Raw genomic sequence first — 16,044 nt, 5'->3', positions numbered from 1 at the left:
TCAAGAGGCATGGTCACCATCCGATAGCTTATTACTCCAGGCATCAGATGATTTTTATCGAGAGTGTTGGTCGCCCTCAGACAGCGTTATCTTAGAGCACCTACAAGAATCTCCCAACCTACATTATGTTCAAACAGACCCTTTGGAAGGAACCAGTTCTATGCATAGGGGCTCTTCAGACCAGACAGGGGCCGGGGGGACTGACCCCTCAGGCAGTAACGTAGAGAGTGCTGAATTGGTTTTATCATCTGATCGGCACCTGACTAAATTTAACGCTAGGGAACAACGTTATATCGTGCCGTTACCTCAACAGGATGTACCCGACTTTGCCCAATTTTACATACGGGTGATTTCTGGTTTAGATAGTTTAGTCGAGAGATTATTACCTTTAACCAATCACGGCGACGTAATACAAGTTAGACTTGAGATTGATGATTCGTCACCCGCCCCTGCAGTACTTTTGAGAGGTGAAATGCAAGATGTATGACATGTTAGATAGACTGGTCCAGTCTAATGCAGAGTTACTAGTGAGGTCAAACTCATTTGTCCTGGTGGCCACTATCGTTTCCCCTCCAAATGGGGGTAAGAAGCGGAAACTGGGCGATGTGTTTTTAGAAGACATCATAGATAAAAAGGCCCGTCATCTTTTTATAGTGCGCAACGAAACAAATAACATGTGTTCCAGCGTGTGTCTAGCGCATTTGATGTATCCTGACATAAGTGACAGAGAAGCTTTTGTGAAGGGGGGTGAGCTTCACGCGGCAGTAGGATTGACCAGTGACCAGGGCGTTACTTTCGCCGACATTGTCTTGTTTGAGCGTCACTTGCAATGTAACATTGTTGTTTTCTTTAGAACGGAGGGCACTAACGACCTAGAGCATTTTCGCACCCATCAGCCCCCGCATGTCCCTAGGACTACGCACTATTTTTTTCTATTTAAGGACCACTACTACGGGGTTAAGTCCGTCACGGGCTTTTTAGGTTGTGTCCACTTCTGTGCGTACTGTCTCAAAGGCTACCAAAGACCCGGGGCTCACGCTTGCGCTATGACATGCTCTACCTGCTGTGATACCTCTTGTCAGTGGGTGGCGCCTCGGTACTGCCGACTATGTAACAGGTGTTGTCGTTCTGACGCCTGTTTCATACGCCACCAGGAACCTCAAACTAGTCGAGCGCCCTTCCTATCCAATTGTGCCCTCCACAAGAAATGTGCAGATTGTGGCGATTGTGGTTATGTGTACAGCACAGCTGGAGCGGCGCATAAGTGCGTGACTAGGGTTTGTCAAACTTGCGCTGAAAAGTTGACCGTAAGCGATGATGATGATGGTTCTGACCGGCCTATGACTGAGGCTGAACTCCGCGCGCACCAATGCTTCATACAGCCTATACCCCCCTCTGTCCGAGCTCCGTGTAAACTGATTTTCTACGATTTTGAAACATGTCAGGACCAGGGGGGTCTACACATACCCATTTATGTCAGTGCTCTGACCTGCGGTAACATATGGTTTAGGGCTTCAGGCAGAGACTGTGTGGCCAAGTTTTTCAAGCATTTTCGCCGCCCCCGATTCAGAAACTACACCTTTCTGGCGCATAACGCCCGAGGTTTCGATCACTATCTGATATTGAATCATATGGTGTCCCAAGGCGTGACTCCCGACGTAATTTTGAATGGGGAAAAAGTGATCCGAATGCATGACGCGTCCAATAGACAGACCTACATCGATAGCCTCTCTTTCCTCACTATGAAATTAAGTGACATACCGAAAGCAATGGGGTTGAGTGATTCTGTGAAAGGTTATTTTCCGCATTATTTTTCATCTTTGAGTAAGATGGAATATGTAGGACCGTACCCCGAGCCGAGTGCTTACGGTGTAGACCAGATGTCGGAATCAGAGAGGCTTAAATTCTTTGAATGGTATGAAGGCGTGAAACATCAGACGTTTGATTTCCATAAGGAATTGAGATTTTACTGTGATAATGACGTTTCTATACTGAAAGCAGGAATGATGCGCTTTAGGGAGGAAACTCTAGCTGAAACGGGGGTAGACCCCTTCTCATGCGTCACCTTGTCTTCCCTCTGTCTAAAAATCTTGCGCACAAATTTCCTACCTGCTAATACTCTCGCCATACCCCCGGCAGACAATTACAGCAGTCAAAGCAAGAGCTTCTCGCACAGTTCCATACAATGGCTTCTTTATCTGTGTGAATCCCAGAGGGTGGTCATTCGACACGCCTTAAATGGTGGAGAGGTTAAAATAGGTCAATATTTTGTGGATGGGTTTTCAGTGCAGAATGGGGAGAGGGTCTGTTACGAATTCCTGGGTTGCTTTTATCACGCCTGCCCCGAGTCTTTCAGAGCTCAAGACATATGCCCCCTCACCAAAATCCCATTCGGTACTATGTACCTACGTACGTTGGTAAAACTTGAAGCTTTGAGATCTATCCACGGTTGCCGCGTTGAATTTATTTGGGAACACTCCTGGCGAGAGATGTGTAAGCAGGCGGACGTGGCCGATTTTCTAAGTAGGCTAGAATTACCGCCACCATTCTCCCCTCGCAGTTCTCTTTATGGCGGTCGAACCTCGGCTATAGGTCTACGCTACACTGCCCGGCCTGGCGAGCGCGTGGAATATGTTGATGTCACATCATTGTATCCCTACGTTAACGCCTACTTTGATTATCCTATAGGCCACCCTGTGATTATTCGGGAAAACTTTGAGGACCCTCGCCAATACTTTGGCTTAATTCAAGCTACGGTGTATCCGCCCCGAGGGCTTTTCTTTCCTGTTCTACCCTATAAAACAAGTACCGGTAAGCTCATGTTCACGCTATGCCGCACTTGCGCCGAGTTGAATGTACAAGACCGTTCTTGCCGACACTCGGAGGCAGATAGGTCCCTCACGGGTATCTGGGTGACTGCTGAATTGACTAAAGCCCTAGATATGGGCTACAGAGTGGTCAAAATATTTGAGGTGTGGCATTTTCCAGAGAGAAGCTCTGAGCTGTTCAAAGAATACATTCTTTCTTTTGTGAAAAGTAAGCAGGAAGCCTCGGGCTACCCAGACTGGGCTACTTCGCCCGCACTGCAACAGCAGTATGTGGCCGACTACAAACGACACCAGGGGGTGTCTTTAAGCCCCGAGAAAATTCAATACAACGCAGCTAAGCGCTCGCTGGCCAAGCAGCTCTGCAATTCTGCATGGGGGAGGTTGAGTTTAAGACCTGATTTAGTGCAGACCAGTTTTGCTAGCAAAGCCGAAGATCTTTTCCAGTATCTTTTTTCAGATCAGTTTGAGGTGACCGAGTTCAGTTTCTTAAATGAGAATGTGGCTCTGGTACAGTGGCGTCATTCCTCTAAATATGTCACCCCTCCCGCTAAAGCTAATGTCATCATAGGCAGTTTTACCACCGCCTACGGCCGCTTAGAACTCTACAAATATTTGCATAAGCTTCAAGAGCGTGTAATTTATCATGATACGGACTCCGTTGTATATCGCAGCAGCCAATCCGATTCGGGTCTAGAGTTGTCGCCTTACCTGGGGGGGTTGACTAATGAATTACAGGCGGGTGAATTCATCAGGGAATGGGTAAGTTCAGGACCGAAATCTTATGCCTTCAGAACTAATTCGGGCAGGGTGGTGCTTAAAGTTATGGGCATCGCAAAAAATTACGAAAATTGTCAGAGAATTAATTTTGACTCTGTCTGCGAGATGGTGGAGGCATATGTGTGCGATCCTCAGAGACTCCGCGCCATACACACGCTACAACGGCGCATCACTCGCAATAAAAGGAGTTTCACGCTGCATACCCAAATACTCGAAAAAAGATTTTCAGTAGTGTATGATAAAAGACGTCTGATGCCTGATTACTCCACCCTACCCTTTGGATATTAACTGTTTTCTGAGGATATTCAGGAGACCTGCAGGAATTATCTAAGGTGTCTTGGGGAGCAGATATTGAAGTGAATTATGATTTACGCCTCAAGTTACCGTTTTCAGCGCTGGTTGTAGGACCTAGTCAGAGTGGGAAAACTTCTCATGAAAACTGTTTTGGAAAACTGTGAACAGGTATTGTCTCAGAAACCTGACAACATTGTATGGATATATTCTTCTTTTCAACCCCTGTATCACGTGTTGAAGCAAAAAATAAACATTACATTTGTGAAAAACATCCCGGACTCTCTGAATGATGACAAATTATTTCCACCAGGCAGACATCACTTGTTGATTTTAGACGATGTTCTAATGACTGCGGGGGACCATCCCGAGGTTTTCAAATTATTTACGGAGTACGCTCATCATCGGTTAATATCCGTGTTTTATCTGGTTCAAAATGTCTTTCATCAGGGTAAACATTCCAGGACTCTCAGTCTGAACACCCAGTACATGTTCCTGTTCAAAAACCCCCGTGACAAACTGCAGATAAGCGTTCTAGCCAGCCAGATGTTTCCTCGCAAAAAGTCTTTCTTTTTACAGGCCTATGAAGACGCCACGGGAAAACCCTACGGCTATTTATTGGTTGATTTGACTCAAACTTGTCCAGATAAACTACGCCTGCGTTCAGGTATTACCCCGGGGGAGACACCAGTGGTTTACGTGCCCTCCGAGTAAGCGGTCATGTCTTCACGTGCCCTCCGAGTAAGCGGTCATGTCTTCACGTGCCCTCCGAGTAAGCGGTCATGTCTTCACGTGCCCTCCGAGTAAGCGGTCATGTCTTCACGTGCCCTCCGAGTAAGCGGTCATGTCTTCACGTGCCCTCCGAGTAAGCGGTCATGTCTTCACGTGCCCTCCGAGTAAGCGGTCATGTCTTCACGTGCCCTCCGAGTAAGCGGTCATGTCTTCACGTGCCCTCCGAGTAAGCGGTCATGTCTTCACGTGCCCTCCGAGTAAGCGGTCATGTCTTCACGTGCCCTCCGAGTAAGCGGTCATGTCTTCACGTGCCCTCCGAGTAAGCGGTCATGTCTTCACGTGCCCTCCGAGTAAGCGGTCATGTCTTCACGTGCCCTCCGAGTAAGCGGTCATGTCTTCACGTGCCCTCCGAGTAAGCGGTCATGTCTTCACGTGCCCTCCGAGTAAGCGGTCATGTCTTCACGTGCCCTCCGAGTAAGCGGTCATGTCTTCACGTGCCCTCCGAGTAAGCGGTCATGTCTTCACGGATTAAAAGAAACGTGTCTTTTTTACACGCCTTAATCACCGCCAAGCCTCGGGAGCGTAAAGAGCTGCTGGCACACTGTTCATCGGATGCCTTACGTGCCTTATGTGAAATAGCACTTAATACGCTCAAAGGCAACATCCCGCTCAACACCTCTCTGTTTAAGAAACTAAAACAAAATAAAAAGTTCATTAAGGTGTTATCGGACAAACACGTTGGGCTGAAAAAAAAAAAAAGAAATTGGTCTTGCAAACAGGCGGTTTTCTAGTGCCTTTACTGAGCGTTGCTCTACCTTTCCTGACGAGCTTGCTATTCCCCTCGAGGAAATAGAGAGAGAGAGACGGAGATGAGGACAGAAAATGTTTCTAGTTTCAAACGCTGACATGAAAAGGTTACAGCCGCCGACTCACAGGCCTGAGGGTGAAATACTCAGACAGTCTGTTATGGGGGATCTGGACGAGCGCATGCGCGAGATTTTAAGTCGCACGGACCTGGACCTCCATGATAAACTTAAACTGTACAACCAATTGCTTCATAGGTATATGAATATTCAAAAACAAGGATTTCAGGGTCAACAGGAAATTAAGCTTACCCTGTCTGACGGCGCACCTAGCAAATCGGCTGAAGAGGTAACAACGGTTGAGCCTCAAGACAAAATTATAGCCGACGTGTTGGCTCACCTGCCCCAGCGTTTAAATACAAAAGCCAGATCCATTTTGGCTAAACTACAGGACAGTGGGGGGGTTGGAGGACCGGCATGGACCCCTACAGGGGAATTTATAGACCATGGCCGCGCGGTGGCGGGCTCACACGTGGTAGATCTCATTAGACACTTGACAGTCTCCAACAAAAGCATGGCGGGGCAAAGACCCCCAGGTTGGCAACTATTTCTAAAAAATGTAGCTCAGCGTCACATCCCCCTGAGTGATCTCGTGAACAGAGAGGCTAGGCAGACGGTCATGGCACTACGACAGAAAAAAACACATCTTCCCACACCCTCGCCCTCTTTGCTCAATCATCACCCCCCGCCCCAGACATCCACTCCTAGTACGGCACCCAGAAGGTGTTCAAAGACAGGATCTCAGACATTCAACCTATTCGAGGTGACACCTCCCTGGGAGAGAGGTTTTGACACAGGTGGTTCATTGTCAAACACAAGCCTAGCCCCATCCCCGACAACAGCCTCTTCTAGGCGGAGTTGGCTAGGAATGTGAAAGTATTGCTGGCGATGTACTATCTGTATTTATGTATCGGCATGTTTCTGGTAAATGAAATAATAAAAACACATCAGAGTTCAATAAAAACTTTTATTGTTCTATTTCATTCTAGTCTATTTTTATAACATCATGCATTAACAATTATGACATTCTTTAAACCTAAGGAGAGAGCAGGCATTTTGTCCTGCTGGTTTAGCCCCGCTGTCCTTAGACACCGTTGATAGCTGTTGACAAATTTGTGAACCATAATGTCATTTTTAAGCGGGTCTGCAGAATACATGTCCAGCACATCGGCCATAGGCACACCTCTCATTCTTTGAGATAAGTAAAATACACAATGTTGACCACATGCTCGGGACCCTATGTCTTGAACTTGACGCGTGTTGTAGTGGACTTCTCGAGCATGTTTCAATAAAAAGGGGGCAATGGTCTCGGGATAGTGAACATAGTGGGGATATCCGAAGCTATCATAAAATTCAGCCTTCTCCCGGGACTCGATGATCAGAGCCAGCCAGTGTTCGCCCCCTTGAGAGCTCGGGTGGGTATTTACCACCAAACAGCGGGGTCCTGAGCGTCGATGCTGGTCAGGTAACATGTCACAGGCGAAGACACCGAGAAAATGAGATCCTAAGAGAGGTCTCAATAAAGCTTCTATTTCAAGGGTGTTCATGTTCATATACTTTTTAATCTAATAAAAGTCCACCAGCACTTGCCTTCTGGCGTTAATTTCCAACACTGAATCAAAACAAGCGTAAGCAATCAGGGTCAGAGTATCTGCAAGGGGTTGTCGGAATCTCATTTCTAGTCTTATGCTCCCCTTTGCGGCCGGTGAAAGAACTGCACCATTATTGTCGTCGTCTGAATCTAAATTAAACGCAAATAACGCATATCCTTGCGAAAATTCTCCACGATCAATGCAGAGGCTGTGGTCTTTCAGATGGCGACCCGTAGACAGAATGAGATTATAGAATTCGCGAGTGCAAATGTTCTGGTCAAAGTTGGGTTGGAAGGGCTTTGCAGGTATCTGACGTCCATCCAAGCTTAAAGCCAGGTATTCGCAATTCGCATGTATAAAATTAAATGCATTATGCGCGTAACTCCCCGTGAATCCTCGATTATCGGTTAGACATAAGACTAAACGCCGGGGCAATGTACCTAAAAATAGGTTCTCTTGATTGCAAATACGACTCCCCTCCCTCCTCTCCCCCTCCACCCTCAGCTACATAACATCCTGGACATTGGACCCAAAATGGCCGCCTGCACTACTCCACTTGCACACTTGTTGTCCTGAAAACACAACACTTCTGCCGCTCTTACATAACTTGCACCACTATGCCACTTTCTTTCTTACTTAGGTCAAACAGAACTACCCAAGCCTTTTATTGGCCTGACTTTGCACTAGTATTTTATTGACTGTCTATGCACAATTTCAACCAAATTTTGCTGCTCTTATTTTTTCATTATTATATGTGCCCTCTTATTTACTTATTTACTTACTTTTTTGTTTACTTGAATGTTATGTTTGTCTGTGGACCTAAATTGGTAAAATATGTCTTGTCTTCACCGTGGGATAGTGAGAAACGTAATTTCGATCTCTTGTATGTCTGGAACATGTGAAGAAATTGACAATAAAGCTGACTTTGACTTTGACTTTAGTGAGTAACTTTTCACCACAGTGCGTGTAAAGGAGTACAGAGCATTCGCCTTTAACAACGCCGCTTCGTGACCCAGACGTACGGCCGGGGAAACAGTGACTTTCTTGACAAAAATGCTGGCTGCCAGGATGTGCAGTTTGTAGGTAGACTGGGCTGGGGCCATAAGACAAAACTCATCTTTGGCCCTAGTCAATTTGATTCTCAAATCCACCGCATTCAACAAAAGTCTGTCGCTAAAGAACATGTCACAATGCAAGGGTCCCATCAGCTCAAACTCCCGACTGTCGCGACTGATTTGCGTACGCGCATTGAGTCCCAAATTAGGTCCTGCAGGGGAGCAAGTGGCATCCATTTCGCCGGCTGTATCTTTGTAAAACATACCTGCTGTAAACTGTCCTTGCAAAGAGGCCGGTGCATAATTAAGCAAGCAATCGATAATGCAGCGATAGGGGTGGGTTGCACTTGTATGGCTCATTAATCGATCTCCCAAAGTCACGTCGCATTGCGAAAATATGGTGTTGAGGGGGTAGTTGATTAAACCCACATGGTCCGTATTATCTATCGGTGTATCATCCTGTTCTGTAATTTTCATACGTAGGTAAATAGGCGTGTTATTAAGGTCAATGTACTTTGAACCGTCACCCGGCAAAAAAAACTCCAGGGGTCCATTATGAGTGAGGGCGGAGAGAGGGGCTATTTCTACACAACTCGTGGCTTCCACAGACAACTGTGTCAGCGGGGGAGCAAATAGATCGAGATCAGACCTGGTGCATTCGTGACCCACGCTGAAAGCCATCTTTTAGAAGATATCTCCTCTGGATTTTTTCCTCCCTCGAGTTTTACGAGCAGTGGGTGGACGTGTACCTCGGCGTCTGGGTCTGCGGCTTTTTGACGTCTGACGTTTTTTTTTAACGACGGTACGGATACGTTGACCAGGGGGTCGTCTAGAGCGTGCGAGGGCCAGCAGTCCACGCCCCTCTTGAGTCTCAGGTTGCGGTCCTGCTGTCATACGTTTTATGGCCGCAGATGTCAGATCTGAGGCAATGCTCGTAGCCGCCTGTTTTAAATGAGGGCGCGCCATAGCGAACCCCTTTTTAGCCAAAGGCACAAAAAAACGAAACATTCTAGCTAAGGTGGACCCAAAACCGTAGCCATACTGTACACTAGACCCTGAGAAGCCGGGCAGATCACCTCCTGCTTGTGACACGTAATAAGGAATCAGTCGTTTCGGATCATACTCCATATTGTAAAGGGGAGGTTAAGGGCCGCGATCGGAGCTGGATGATGTTCTGCTTCAAAGCGTCGGCAGGCGTAGAGATGTCTTGGCCGGTCTGAAGTGTAATTTAACTATGACCTTACCATAAGTAAAGTTGATGAATTTATTCTGATCGTTTTTCAACTCAATTCTGATGTTCTCTATATGTGACTGGCTGACGGGCATGAAGTGCGGACGATCGTATTGAATGTTGACGATATCATGCGGCTGACCTTTCATTTCTACTGTTCTGAGGAGAGGGGCAAAAGTGTCACCGACTCTATGGCTATGTACAACGTCGCTGTACACATACAAGTTCTACATTCCGCCTCTTATATCCGCGGGATAGGGCGCGTCGACCCCGCCGGTGCCGATAAGTCCCAAGTCTTGCAACCCGAGAATATGCCTCAAGGTGGTGGAGAGTTCCAGGAATAGGTCGTCATTGCCTCTGAAATGAATTTTATTTTTTATCGGACAGTAGACGAGTCTAATAGTCAACGTCTGCTTCTCAAAGGTAGAGTTAATTTCTCGCACTAAGCTAGGGATGTCTCTGTAATGACCGGAGGTGATGTGGATCCTCTTTGTTACACGCTCCACATTAGGTATTTTAGGGTTAGGAATAAACGTAATGTTTATCCATCGAGCGTCATTTTCAATTAGGCTATGCTGCTTTTTTGTCTAGTTTTCTTATCCTGGACTGCCACCTACTGGATAGTAAAGGTAACAACCTAGAAATTACCGGAATGTGAATAAAAATCTACAACATGATTGAACGGCCAAAAAAGGATAAATCATGGGGGGTATACCACACATTACCTTGGTGTTAGGGTAGCTTACTCTGCACATGCACAGTGAGTAGTAAAGTTAGTTAGCTCTGCATAGTAAATAAAAAAAAAAAAGCTTATAAATACAAATAGAGTTAAAGATCAAGTTTAGTGAAAAAGCTTTTCCACACTGGGCACATTTATCAGGCTTCTCTCCAGTACGGTGGCCCAGATGTTATGAATACAAGCTGGCCTCCCTGTCTCGCCTATCTGAAATGGTTTCTTTGTGATTTGATTTTCGTATTTCATGGTCTGTTTTTTAATTGTGTGTCGTTCATGTTGCAGCTTTCCAAGAAACTGATATCAATCGTTGCAACTTTACAACAAAAGCCAGAAGTCACAGAGCCAACTGGCCAACTGCCCCGTGAGGCAAAAAATAAATAAATAAAAAAGAAAAAAATAGGACACACGTGGTCTGACAGACAGACAGACAGAGGCACACTTTGCGTGGATGACTATTTTGTTTGATACAATGATTTGCGCTTTTTTTTTTGCTTTTGAACTTTTAAAAAAAGATGTGTTGTCACAATTGTTATATTATTTTCCATATATTCCTGTTTATTCCCATGAAAAGTTTCCAACTGAACCTTTTGAAAACTCGAAACATTAAGTCAATAGCTGAAAATATGAGTTGAGCTAAATGAGCACTTTAATTTAACTGTTATCAAAAAGTACAAATAGCAAGTCATCCAACCTTTTAAGTTCTGGAAAATTTTGACTTTTAAGTTAATCAACTATTGCCAATCGATTGCCCTTAATTTTACTATTATTCGGGTTTACAGTGTTGAATTGATAGATAGATAGATAGATACTTCAGTGGAACCTACACAAGAGCCTACCACCACACAGCTACCACTTACGCCCCCTGAAGGCAGACTCTGAATGCCATATCCAGCCAGCTTACATACACTGCTACAAATAGAGTTAAAGATCAAAACTATTTTTGGTCTATTTGGTATTGCTTTTAGTGTTATACTGAAACTCTTTATACTGAAAACAATACCAACTACAGTTTCTGATCTTGATATAAGATTAACAACACTTTGTTAGATTGTATTAAGCAGTTTTTGCCCAGTTGTTGATGGCTCTATAGTCCACAACATCTTGAAGCAACCTTCCTTAAATATGCTACGCTACTGATTATACCCCATAAGGCATACTACAGGCTCAATGCCAAATTCAGTAGCCTAATATGAGACACATTCTTGCCTCTGGGATACCCGCTCCTAGACGTTAGATTGAACCATTGTGCATAACAACAAACAACTCGTATGCAGTGTTCACTGAAGAAATTCACATTAAGAAATGATACCATGACTGACTGCTGTTGTGGAATATCTTTGACCAACCAGTTTGTTTCTGTCACTGCCATCCTTCTCTACAAAACTAAGATTCTATTTGGCATTTGCCTCCTGATACATTGAAGAATCCTAGAAAATGTTTCTGAATCTATCGCCTTTGACTGGAAAAAAGTTGAGGATTTAAAATGGGAAGCCAAGACGTTATAACACACCCATAACATAGGCTAATGTTATAGGCCAACACATCAGTGAACTTGCAGGTTACTTTGAGAAGCTCTTGTGGCATTCATGCAGGCGCGTAGCAAGCGTGGGGGATGTGGGTGTTATAACGTACACACTTTTGCTGGAACACGATTCTATCCCCCACACTTTTTGTCAGATTAAAATGAAAGTAAAATATGTAAATAAACGCTCCCGTAAAGAGTTGGAACCGTATATACCATAACGCATACACAGAGAGACACAAAAAGGTCTGTTGATTTGATTGAACGGTCATCCAGCCAATCACATCAAGTTAGCCAGTGAAGAACCAGAGCCGCTCTGATCAAATTCAAAGTGTGCGTCTTTCAAGGCTGTGCTGCTGCTTGGGTCTGCATTATAACGTCTGCAGTGAGCAGATTTCAGGTAGAATTGAAATGATAATTGTTACCGCATTATGCTAATTTAGTAAACCAAAATTCACTGTCTGACTGACAGTTTTTGTCACAATGCAGAAATGCAGGGAGTCAATAAGTGAATGCAGGGGTGCGCGCACCAAGGCACTGTTGTTTCTGCAGAAAGGCCCGTGGCTACTGTTCTCAGAGCATTATGCTTTCTCTGTCTATTATCTGCAGCTTTTCTCAAACTATGGGCCTCCTCAACAATTAACCTACTGGTCCACGTAGCCGCGAAATTAAGTTATTCCCGGTGCTTCACACGTCTGATCATTTGCAGCAAGATTGAATTGTATGGGACCGCGGACTGAGAAAAAAATAAACTAGGCTAAAAGTTCAATCAGAAATACTTATTAATTTGGTGTCATCAACTATATAGAAATAGCCCAGTCAGCACACATACGTCTCCAAGACGCTTGGAAAAGATCTGAACAGCTTAATTACATCGCGTTCCGTTTAGAACGTCTTATTTGACCTGATCTTACAAACTTCGGCGGCATTTCACTGTCAGTGTGTGTCGTGCTACATCTACTGGAGATCTTAATGTCTAAAATATGATCGCGTTCCATTTAGAACATCTTATTTCGATCTTACAAACGGCGGCGTCAAGACACATTTGAGTTATACATCTGAGAGCTAAGATTTCCAGCATGTAGAACTCAATAGAACGCTTATGAGCGCTCATGCAATGTGTGCGTCCCTGCAGCAAGTGAAACTGGAGGTAACGTGGGCTAGAAGCAACAATAGTTTAAACAACGTGGCTTCCTCTAACTATCCATGGAAAAACCATAGAAACTGCTAATCATAATCTTTAAATTGACATTAATTAAGCTGGCTACAGTATATGTAGGCTAACACAATTTATTTATATTCCCTTTGCATATGTTTGGGTAGACTTCAAACGTTTTTGAATTTGAGCTTACAGTTCTGCACTATTCTGTGTCCTTCACATTTATTTAATAGGTATTAGTGATACCTCGAAATTAGGCTGCTGTCTGTTGTCTGTAGCCTGCTAACCCATATGCACAAAACATAATTTCTGAAATGATTTCTTGATTTATAACATGAGATATGTCTCCATGTAGGGTAGTGTCAAATAGTGAAGTGATAGCAGGTAGATCATGTAGGCCTACATGTCACATGAGCCACACATAGGCGCTGCTTCTTCTGTCCCTCCCAAACTGCATTAAAATGGTGTGTTTAGCAATCAGAATCTCAATTTTTTTTCGGGGGAGAAACTCCCAGACACCAATATAGTCCGCAGCCCTCTCAGAAAATACTTACAACATCCCTGTAGGGAGTTATTTATCATTTGGCCAGATTGTTTTATTTTCCTATTCCACAACCCCCACACTTTTAAAAAGCTTGATACGCCTCTGCATTCATGGCATAAAGTTCTTCCTTACCGTAGCACCCACAAACTGTTATTTTCACCAGAGGTATCTTGGTCCCCCCTCTGCATTCAATAATAACTTCTCCTCATTTCAAAAAGACTGTAAATTATCCTGCAAGACATGGTAACCGATGTTCGTCTTTCCATCGCCTGAATCTTTGGTTGAATCCATATTGCTTAGGAGCTAACGTTAAGGAGTCACCATGATAGCAAGTTGCTGACTGGTGGCGAGACTACTAGCAAGCTATCCCCCCCAGCTGATGTTAGAAAACACAGATAATCCTAAACAAAACATTCTCCCCTACAGAGAAACAAACTGATGTATTTGACAAAATGAATGTAAAACATTTTATTTATTTTCACATAATTATGTGAATGGGTTACACAGTTTATTATGAAGCTCTTGTTAGGTCACTGAAAGCAACTGAAAAATGATTGCAAGCTCACTAATGGAGAGACAGGGATTGGCCAGAGTGCTGCGTCAATCATATTCAACTGCAGTAAGTGTGAAATTCTGGCCAATCGGTCACTGCTTCACGGGTGAGACTTATCTGCCATAAGGATCAATTAAATGGAAAAAATCCACAAGCCGCGGGGGGTTTCACTCGATTTACATTGAAGTCAGTGGGAAAAGATATCTATGGTAGTGAAGCAAAATGAAAAGTTGGTGAAGCAGTCTGATTCACTGTAATTCTCTGTTCCACCGCGGGTGGCTTTCTGTTTCAAAGAACTAAAAACATTTCTTGTCAGTTTTCTGTACAGTAGTCATGTCTCGCTCGGTTCACATCTTTATACAGGCAGCATAAGTGCCATTAGTAGTGTTACTATGTTACAATGACTTTAAAGAGGTCTCAGGAGTGTGTAATACTGACTATATTATATCCTTTTTTTAGCGCAACCTAAGGAATATGATTAAAGTATTGGCATTTCATTGTAACCAATACACAAACATGAGCAAAAACATATTTAAAATCCAATTGATGTATTCAAAAAAATAAATATATTGGCAAAACACAAATACATAGATGAAACTTTTTACTAATTGAAATAATAAACACACTTATTGTTAAATAAATTCCATTGAATGTTTTTCCATTGCCATCATAGTCAGAGAGATATCCCTCCACAAAGTCCTTTTGATGCTCCATTTATATACAAGTCAATGGATGGATTACGTCTATGGAAAGATGCCACTATTGCTCATTTGCTCTAGTTAATCCAAAGTCCTTTTAGGCAAATCCCTCCACTCAGCGGCCATATTGTAGCGTTTTTTGGGCACTTATCGGGCATCTATTTCGGCAGAAATGCGTGTGCGCCAAGGCTTCACGACACCAACCTTGCTCCAGCATCGAGATCACAACACATGATTTGCACAATGTCTTTATAACACACCACATAATTGGCTGTCCCCCAACCACATAAATCTTTGACACATTTACATGTTTTAAAATAACAATAACATTGCTTCTACAATATTGTAAGAAGCTTTCCGAAATGATATAGCCTATATAGCCTCGGAAACATAGAGACGTCAAGCTATATCATCACTTAAAGGAACTTGTGTGGACAAGTAGGGTAAAGAGTTAAATGGCAATGATATTATTACATACTCGTTAATCTGACTCCATTTGATTAATAATTTGTATCACCAATCAATTACCAAGTAACTATCTTATCAGCTATGGAGGAGAATGGCATGGCACACTACGGGAATTGAAGATATACTATTGGTAGGCAAATTAACAATTTAATAGGCATTAAGTCTTAAAGGTAAATGTAACCCATATCACTTCAGTTGAATGTCACATGGTCTAACAAAGTAGCAAATGGTAACAAAGGAAACTTAACCAATTGGTAAACTTGACAAGTTAGAGATAACTGATACACCAGATAAAACAATACAAACCCAGAGATAGAGAAAGGGGGAGAGAGAAAGAGAGAGAGAGAGAGAAAGACAAAGGGAGACAGAGAGAGAGAGGAAGAGAGAGAGGGGGGGAAAAGAGAGCGACCCAGAGAAGAGGTCCAAGGTGGAAAAGAAGAGAAGATGGGAAAAGAAGCCCCAAGATGGGAAAGAAGACAGAAGAGCCCTGGAGGACCAGAGCCTCCACTTTTATCATCCACTTGGGCCACCCACGACTCATCAGAGCCTTTGTTGTCTGAGGTGGATGGGTGTGGCCCAGGTGGATATCATAACTTTATGCTACAGTTTAATTCTTAATCTACAACTATGCACAGATACATTCAATTGTACCAAAACCATAATCAGACTGTTGCCCACATTACAAGTATTAATTCAAGACCAAACATGAATGTATTATTCACAACACATATTTACAGAGCAATACTGTATGATAATGAGGTTGGCCTATCTCACCAAAGGACATCAAGTAGGCCCAGGACTGAGTTATCTCTCAGTAGAGGGGCCAGAACAAGGACCAAATGGTCACTTTATGCATGAGCGGGTGTTGGGGATCTTTGGCCATGGCTAGCTAAGACAATACAGATCAAACACAGGCATCCACACATGTAAATTGAATGCAAAAAGGCATTCTTTAGAAATGCAGATTCCGGCAGCACTTCCGGAAAAAAGTGTAA

The 16,044-nt window shown here is 43.8% G+C and overlaps 3 protein-coding genes and 1 long non-coding RNA gene across 6 annotated transcripts in view; 1 reads left to right on the top strand and 3 right to left on the bottom strand.

Moving 5' to 3' along the window:
* The window catches only part of LOC121718806 (NACHT, LRR and PYD domains-containing protein 3-like), an 849,641-nt gene that overhangs the window by 498,898 nt on the left and 334,699 nt on the right, over positions 1-16,044 (bottom strand). The window lies entirely within an intron of this gene.
* Positions 1-16,044, bottom strand: part of LOC121718961 (zinc finger protein 2 homolog) — a 389,219-nt gene that overhangs the window by 300,432 nt on the left and 72,743 nt on the right. The window lies entirely within an intron of this gene.
* LOC121718794 (NACHT, LRR and PYD domains-containing protein 12-like) overlaps positions 1-16,044 on the top strand; it is a 338,838-nt gene that overhangs the window by 275,395 nt on the left and 47,399 nt on the right. The window lies entirely within an intron of this gene.
* Positions 6,181-15,927, bottom strand: LOC121719072. The gene is made up of 3 exons (XR_006034133.1): positions 15,850-15,927; positions 10,288-10,290; positions 6,181-6,192 (listed from the first exon to the last, which is right to left on the bottom strand). It is a non-coding gene; the product is annotated as an uncharacterized LOC121719072 (long non-coding RNA).

Source organism: Alosa sapidissima, chromosome 9, assembly GCF_018492685.1.
Source record: "Alosa sapidissima isolate fAloSap1 chromosome 9, fAloSap1.pri, whole genome shotgun sequence".
In the NCBI taxonomy this organism is placed as follows: domain Eukaryota; kingdom Metazoa; phylum Chordata; class Actinopteri; order Clupeiformes; family Clupeidae; genus Alosa; species Alosa sapidissima.
This window is presented reverse-complemented; position numbering and strand designations above follow the sequence as displayed.